The following is a 9701-nucleotide window of genomic DNA, read 5'->3' as shown; positions in this document are numbered from 1 at the left end:
CTAATAAACTCTAATTAACTTTTATAAAGTTTATTATAAGTAAATGCTCCACAACTTAACACACGTCATCTAACTGATTATTGAGCTCGTAGATCCTTGAGAAGGGCGATTATGCATAGGTTTTTCTTGCAAGTAAAATTTATAGAATAATATATAAATACTAGTACCTACAATTGATGTCCATGAATATCGAAGAAGGTACCTAAAAATATCAATTTTAAAGCATTAGAATTAAAAAATAAATTCAAACAGGTCTTTGTCAAAATATTTTTGATTGAAATATTCTAAAAATATTTTGAAATCGTTTTCTATTTTTTTATTCTTAGAAAATAGTTTGGGCATCTAGTTTTAAATAACAATTTTTAAAATTAAAATCCCAACAAACAGGTCCTAAGACAGGTCTCCTCGGTTGCGGGTGTCGATCATTCGGTCGAGGTGTTAAACTCTTAGGTCGCGGGCGAAGTACTCTCGGTTGGATGCGGAGAATCCTCTATCGAGGCTAAGACTCCTCGGTCGGTTGTAGTGGATCCCACAATCGAGGTTAACATTCCTTGGTCGAGTGTGGAGAACTCTTGGTCAAGGCTAGGATTACTCGGTCGGGTGCGTGGGACTCTCGGTCATGTCTAGGAATCCTCGGTCAAGTGTAAGGGTTTCTCGATCAAATTATCATGACAGGCTGTTTTCTCGGTCAAAAATCAAATCCAAGCTGAAGTCCCTTCGGTCACATGAGAGATTTCTCGGTCTAGCGTAGGGGAGGGTTTCAAATTTCTTGGTCGAAAATCAAACCCATGAAGAAACCTCGATCGGACGTTAAGAACATCAAATTGAATGTTTGATAATTTTAACTAGGGTCTTTATTCTTTAATCCAAGGGCATGGGGAGCTTTATCTAGTCCCAATGATCATTTATAACATCATTCGACTAGGAAGATGTCCCATTTGATTCAAACAGTTTTTGAGCAAAAATTGTGTTTTTAATTTTAAAGGTTTTCTTGGGTATAAGGAGTTCACCAACAAATTTCTTATACATATTATGATCAAATAAAACCAAGACATGAACAATAGTTGATCATTTTAACCAAATCAAGAATTGAAATTTTTATTTTTATAAAAAAATTGGTTTTTAATCAAATATTATCGGGATTGCTTGAAATTGATCTGAACATACTCCTAACACCTTTAGAAACATGTTAGGAAATTTTTTGGGTCACTTTTCTTGAGTTATAACTTAATAACAGAAATTCGATTTTGAAAGTTTTCAAAATAAGATTTGGATACTTTTATTTGGATAGATTGATTTAAATTGGTTTCGATAGAAAACTTGTCAATTATCTCATGATTGTTTTCTAATCAAGAAATTGAACAAATAAGCAGTATATAAAATTATATAAAACTGTTCGAACTAAAATATAAACTTTAATTTGAATTCAAAAGTTGAATTACAACATGAATGGAACCTTGTAGTGAGTTGGAGAACACTCGTGAACTCTTTTAGAAACTTTGTGATTACCTAGAACCGAGCCTTGGGGTCTTATACATAATTTCAAAATTTTCAATAAAAAGCTTGAAATTTTTGATGGAGAATTTCGTATGAAGTGGATTGAGGGTTTATGATCCTAATCATTATCTTCAGTTTTCCTAAGAAGAGCTATTTATAGCCTCATTAAGTTAGTTCATCGATCAAGTGGATCGAATTTCAGACAAACGACCATTAATGACTTTTATATGTTCTTCATATAGTTGATCTATATAGGGCATGATTGCTCCTATAATCGTAGGTGAAATGATCACACTATTAGGGATGCTCATTTTAGTTTTTGAATAACTGGATTTGGTGGACTAATGTCGAAGTTCCATCTTTGAAAAATCAAAGAATTAAGCGGATCATCATGTCTTTCATAGCAAGGAAGAAGACAAATCCAAGTTGAAATGATATCGATTACTTCTCACGTCAACGTTGCGCGCTCCATGTATGTTTTGATTAACGACATTGAGGCGCGCGTTAGTCGACCTGCTACTGTGCGAACGTGCCTCTCCTCCTTAGAAGTAGGCGACATGGATTATTTTTGTGCATTGAATGAGATTTCAGTGTTCATCCGAAGGCTTTGTGGTCTGCTACAGTCGTTTCTCTTGTATTCGTCTGTACTAAATCCTGACCCTTTTTCTAGCCTTGGAGCTTCTTTGAAATTGATTTTTTTCTATTCCTTTTAGCTCAATTTTCAACCTACAAACTATTTTTAATATACATATTATTTATTTTTATTTTTAATATACATATTAAATGGATACAATATTTATCCTAAATTATTTATTTTAATTTTATTTTAGTCTTTAAAATTAATTTGGGATAAAATGAATACAATTTTTATCTCAAATTATTTTATTTTATTTTCCTTGGCCTTTATTTTAATTAATTGAGTTTTAATTATCACAATAATTATTCTAATTAATTATTTAATCATGCTTTGACCTTAATTTTAATTATATAGAATTTATTTATTCAAAATAATGATTTTAAAATCTATAAATTTGGTAGGTAAATTTTAGTGATTAAAGTATCCGATGGCCAGGTCGGTTATTTTAAATCAGGGTCAAGGTCGGGTATTTTAAATCGAGGTCAAGGTCAAGAATAATAGAAGGTTACCCGATCGGGTTCAATGATGAAGAGTGTGCAAAACTCAAACCCGAAATTCGATACCCGACTATATTAATATTAAAATATATATGCTTTATTTTTGTTAATGATGTGATTTTTTCAATTTTTTTAATCATTACCACCATTACAATAATAAATATCATTATTATACTCTTACTCAAACTTTAAGTTAACCAAATATTTTTCTCTCATTAGTATTCATCTTCACAATTTTTAATAACAAATATTATTTATCTTGCTCATTCTTTATTTTCATCATTATTCTCTTTAGTTTATTCAATGTTTATTCTCTCTAATTTCTTTTTCAATTATAATAACAACAATCTCTAATTTCTTTTTCAATTTTAATCTTCAACCACTAATACATAAGTATGTAGGTAAATAATATTTATATTTTTTAGATATCATTAGTTTTAAAATTATTTATGATTTAATAAAGTTATATTTCTTCTTTTTCAACATCTAAAATCTTAGACACATTTAATCAGGTAATGAAGTATATGTCGGGGATTGGGTACCGATAAATCGGAGATGGAGATACAAATAGATATACCTGTTGGATTCAATATCGGATAGTAAAATAAAAATCGGATTTGAGGATGGGTAAAATTCACTACCCAGCGGATAGGGTACCTTTGTCATCCCTACCCCTACAAAAAAATAAAATAGGCTAAAAAAATAGGTGAGTGTCTCATCGCGCCTCTATATGGCATATATATAACGACTTTCCATAATATAATTTTTTTATGCACATATCATTAGTAAAATTCTAAAATTAATAGTTTTATTTAAAGAACGATATTTTTTTAAAGAATATTTGACTCCCAAAATTTCTCCGAACAAAAACCAGTTTAGCAAACATATTGTAAAATTGCTCTAAATGAAAACTATATGTATCTTAACAATTCATATCATTTAATTCAGACGGAGACACTTGCTTGCTTCATACCAAAATCAAAACTATGTCATGGAAATAATTTTCTTGATGTTCAATCTCATTTTTATCTGATTCGACTAATAAAACTAATATATCGATGATAAAAATTTCTTTAACCATGTCGTACATACATGTAGTAATTGAAACAAATTTATGATATGTCGACTAGGCTATTGACACTACATTAAATATTATTCCAAAAACTAACCAAAAGACCCATCCCTTATAATGAATTTGGATTGTTCGCGAAAGTTCTTTCACATCTAATATATTCTCCTCTAAATGTTACCATCCGCTAGATGACTAGACATTTTATTGAATTAAACATAAATAATTTTAATCATACTTACATATGATAATTGATGTTCAAGACTAATCGACTATGAAGTAATTCTATAACACCATTTTAATAGAAGAGTCTTGTTTGGAAGACAACCCACCAATAAAATTTGCTTTGCTCTCGTTAAAAGAAACAAAATCCTGGATACCCAATTCCCCCAATCTTTAGACCATTTAATTTTATCTCAACTAATCAAATGATAAAACGATGAGTTAGAAGATCTTATGAGAAATATACACATTATTAGGGGTGAGCATATTTTGGGTTGAGCCAAACCCAAACCCAAAATCAAAATATTAATTTGGGTAAGTTAATTTGGGTTGGATTAAATTCGAGTTTGATCAAATTCGGGTTGGGTTAAACTTACTCAAATTCGGGAAGACCCAATACACCAATAGAGATGTAAAATGTGAGGTTTGGTAATCACTCCTATAACCCAATACACCAATAGAGGAAAGAAATCTCGTTTGCCATCCTAATCAATGTTATCCTAATCAATGTTGAGTTATCTTGGTATGATCTTATTAGAAAGACCTATCACAATAGATTAAATTGATATACATTCTTTTGTCTTTGGGAATAAAGATATCTAAAACGTAATAAAAGAGGAGCTCACTCGTTAGTGATGATTAACGCAGCCTTAATAAGAAATATTATTGATTTATTTCTTCAGCTTCTTCCCTTCTTGGTGGGTTTATTCAAGAAAAGGAAACTTGAGATCGTAACACCATGTATAGAGTCTGAGTGTTGAGATAGATCACTACCATAGCTATACAAGAGACTCTAAATAGGTAGGCCTCCTTCGGTTGGTTGATCTACATCATTTTTTTGATCATTTTGTTTTTCTTTGTTTCATTTCTCTTTGTGGGTTAATCCAATATCAGTTGATAACGTTGTGAGCATGATAGATTAAGAAAGGAATCCTATGTCTTCATTCTTTTTTCTGGTTATAGATCATAATCCCATCTAAATCAATACAGTTTCTTTGGAGATCATGTTGCTAGTTGAATCATTGATTTTACAGCTTCTATTGTAAACATTATCTTCTACATTGAGTAGTTCATTCAAGTAACCCAATAAATAATAAACAATTATCTAGAGGATTATCTATCTAAATGGGGTTTTTACTATTGGGGTTGAAACATAAAGCTGAATTTGAAACTGAGTCATGATTGTTCCAAAAAGAAATAATGTCATTAGTATGATCCAGTTTAGTTATTATAGCTTTGTATTTTAGTTAAAGCTTGTATTATTTTAAAAAATTAGACTTGAAGAGAGTTGATCATCTTGTTCTTTATCAATTTTCCAATTGGAGTAGCCGATGATAGTTTTGCTATTTTTTCTAGGTTAACAAATGATATTTTATTGACAAGACTGCGGGGATAGTGAAAGTTTGTAAATTTGAGATTTTATAACTATGAAAAATAATATGTCACAAATAAGAGAGTCAGTTTATGTCATAGAGAGGAGTTATAATGCCTCTATTTCTACAAGTTCAAGGACGCAAAAAAAAAACAAGGTCGGATGTGCTGATGCATTTCGAAAGGTTTGAAAATAATGAGGGAAATTTGATGGATATGTGCATACATTGTAAGAAGGTGTATATTACACTATCGAGATATGAAATAAACACCTTGAAAAAAAATTTAAATAGTTGTCAAGCAAATCATTCGAGAGAGAAATGTCTAGACACAAGAAAAATAAGTTCTTCTTCGATATGGAAATTTGACCAAGATAATGTTCGTAAAAGTTTGGCACGTATACTCATAATAGATGAGCTTCCCTTTTCTTTTATGAATGGTGAAATATTAAAGATTTTCATGTCATCTGTGTGTCCTAAGTTTTACATTCCATCTAGATGGACACTAGCTAGGGATTGCTATGATTTATATATTAGTGAGAAATTGAAACTCATGACTTATTTTAAGAATAGAGATCAAAGGGTGTTTGTTACCACATACACTTGGACTTCGGTTCAAAGAGTAAATTATTTGTGTCTCAGTGGTCATTTTGTTGATAATGATTGTACATTAAATAAAAGAATAGTATGCTTCTATCCGATTTCAAGTCACTCTGGCGAATCAATTAGAAAAATAGTGGAACATGTTTGATAGATTGGGAAATTGATAAGATATTCACTATTACTGTCGATAATGCTAGTTCCAATGAAAATGTAGTCACCTATTTAAAGCAAACTTTTATGAACTGAGGACTAGCATTTTGAAAGGAAAGTTGTTGCACATGCAATGCATTGCCCATATTGTGAATTTAATAGTTACTGATGGTTTGAAAGAAGTTAATGATTCTATTAATCGCATTAGAAGAGCAGTTCGTTATGTGCATTAATCCCCATCAAGACTTACAAAATTTAAGCAATTCACTGAATTAGAAAAGGTGCAATCAAAGAGATGACTTTGTTTAGATGTCTCAACTCATTGGAATTCTACTTATTTAATGTTGGACACTACTAAAAAATGAAAGGGTTTTCAATAAATATAAATTGGAAGATGTTAATCTTTTATTTGACCTTGATAACAGAGTTAGGATGCCAAAAGATGATGATTAGACTTACACTCGTGCGTTTTGTTTCATGTTGAAACATTTTTACGAGCTCACTATAAGAGTATCAGGTTCTTCTTCATATGTGACTTGTAATACTTTTCTAAATGAGATTTGTACGGTTCACTACATATTGCAACATTATGAAAATAGTGACGATGTATATGTGACATGGCAAGAATAATGAAAATGAAATATTACAAGTATTGGGGAGATATAGAAAAATGAATAATTTGATATTTATATAAGTTATCATTTATCCTCGTCAAAAGATGGATTATGTCAATTTCGCTTTAAAGGAAATGTACGGTAAAGAAGTTGGGGCTAGAATGAGCATGCAAGTGAAACAAGATATGTGTGAATTGTACAATGCATACAAAAATGAGTTGAATTCATTTAGTGATACAAATGAAAGAGTTCAACTAAGTGAATTGTTATCTCAGTGAACTTCAATGGCAGACTCAATGTTGTTACGCTGTAAGAGGTACAAGATGGGAATATTAGGTGAAGAAAGAAAATCTGAATTGGACAAATATTTAAATGAAGACACCGAAAAAAAGATGTTGATGGATTTAGTGTTTTGGGATGGTGAAAAATAAATGTTCATAGATTTCCTATCCTTTCACAAATGGTCTGAGATTTACTGGTAGGTTCACTCTCCGTCGTTGCTTTAGAGTCAGCATTTAGTACTAGTGGAGAGTTTTAAATAATTTCAGAAGTTCACTTACCCTACGGATTGTTTAAGGCCTAATATGTGCCCAAGATTGGCTTCGGTCACCTTCACTTCTCATTGACATTGTTGAAGAAATTGGTATTAACCGTTTTCAAAAAAACATGGAAACATTGGAGAACAGTAATCTACTATTATAATTATAAGTTTTTATCATATTTTAATTTAAATTTGTATGATATAACTTTTCTTTTATAGATTTGTCAAAAATAGTTTTTGAGTAGTCATTAATGAAAATATGATGATCGTCAAACACATGTATATATTTAGCTGAATTCATATTTAAATTATATTTTGATTGTTGGATTATTTGTATGTAACACTTATTTATTTCAAAGTGTTTTTTTTTTTACAGATAGTTGGAAAAGATTTCGATTTTATTGCATGTTCTCACTAGAGAAGAGTTTGATTTATATATACTCATTTTAGATTGTTTAGCTTTAGCATTTTGAAACTCAACCAATTTACTTTATTTTACATTTGTGAGATTATATAACTTTTTTAATTTCGAACATACTTGAGAAGAGTTGATTTTGATAATCATCGTGTTTAATTTATTTTAGATATTTAAAGGATTGTCTAATTTTTAAATTTTAAACAAATTCATGACTAATTTTATAGTTTATATACCTAATTTTTTGGTGTGTTAAAATTTTGATGTGATAAAGTCAAATAATATTGAATGAGTAAAAATGTGTGTTAAACGGATCAAAAATGCATTAAACATATTAAAGACGTGTTAAACGGGGTTAAGTAAGTCAAATATTTATTAAATTGACTCAAATTGTGTTAAACGAGTCAAAAACATGTTTAATTGGTCAAAAAAATATTAAATGGGGTATTACAAGTAAAAAATTATTTAAACATATTACAAAAGTGTTATATTTTTCTAAGATATAATAAACAAGGTATAACCAAATATTTGTTAAACGTGTCAAATGAGTCAAATACGATTAAACGAGTCAAAAAAGTGTTAAATTTGTCAAAGAAATTTTAAACGAGGTATAACGATTTGAATATTTGTTAAGGGTTAAAAACGTATTAACAGAGATAAAAATATGTTAATGGATCAAAAATGGGCTCAATTACCTAATGGGGCTCAAACTTTGGGCGTTTTTACTATATAGGGCTCGAACTTTAATTTGAGTTATATGGGGCTTGAACTATCAAATTTTTGGTCATTTGGGACTTTATCCGTTTATTTAATATGACGTGGCATTTTTTATACAAATTATATGACATTTGTAAAAAGAGAAAAAAATATAATTCTTCTCTTAGTCTCTCTTTTCGTCTCTTTTCTAGGTATGTGGGTTCCTCTAAAAAAATATTCATTTCTAATATGTTAAATGAGTCAAATACATGTTAAATGAAAAAATAAAAAATTAATTCGGATTACCTAATTTATACTCAACCTATACCCAACTCATATTAGTAAACAATATAAGTTGGTTAAATTTAATTTGGGTTGAATATGGGTTGAATAATATGAGCTGGGTTTACCCGTTTACTCACCCCTACACATTTTCTCTCAATTTTCACCAATACATTCATAAAATGAATAAAAACATAATATATACACTCTTACCACGAGGATTGGTCGACTCTTTTAAAATTATTAAGTTAAGCCCAACTTAAATTCAGATTTCACTATAAAAATGAAGGAATACAAAGTTTTGTCTCATACTATTTATCTCTCTAAAATTATTTTATCCTATAAAACTATTAACAACAACATATTTATATGGTAAACATTAAGATAATAAAACATAAATAACTTTTGATTAAGGTCCAAGCTCAAGCCCAAACCCAAATCGAATAAATAACTTTTGATTAGATCTAAAAACTTACTTAAATTTTATTATAAGTGTATGATTCACACCTCAACCGTTTTTACTTTAAAAAAAACATCACAATATAGGCTAAATCAGTTACAACAACTATTACAATTTTAATGGGTTATACCAAAAGTTTTCAAAATATAATTTTTTTTTTGTATTGTTCAAATTTGTAGTTAATGATTTTTTTTCATTTTATGATTGTTCAAATTTACAAATTCCATTGAAATCAAATTCATTATAGAGTCGCATAATAGTTCAACTTACAATTGCCATTGAAATCAGATTCTTATTTGTTAGTTCCCACTTCAATTTAATTGAATGCAATTAAGTATTTCACTAAATAGGTTGTGTAGTAGTGTAATAAGCTGAGTTGAATTGGTTATTGGTGTATTTCATCTACAATGAGTTTGATCTCCCAAAACGCTTTTGTCAATTCCCCGAGAACAAAACCATAAACGAAAGCGAAGCCCGGAAATAGAATTGAGCACACGAATTTTAATACTGAGCTTGAGCTTGAGCTTGAACTTAAACCCAGAAAAAAAAAATGTTGTCTACCAAATTTTTATATAACTCAATCTTTTAAAAGTATGAATTTAGTTGTCCTCCTGTGGTTAGTAATATAAACAACAAATATCTTGCCCA

This window comes from Impatiens glandulifera, chromosome 7, assembly GCF_907164915.1.
Source record: "Impatiens glandulifera chromosome 7, dImpGla2.1, whole genome shotgun sequence".
Taxonomy (NCBI): Eukaryota; Viridiplantae; Streptophyta; class Magnoliopsida; order Ericales; family Balsaminaceae; genus Impatiens; species Impatiens glandulifera.
The sequence above is the reverse complement of the archived record's forward strand: the minus strand, read 5'-3'. Positions refer to the sequence as shown.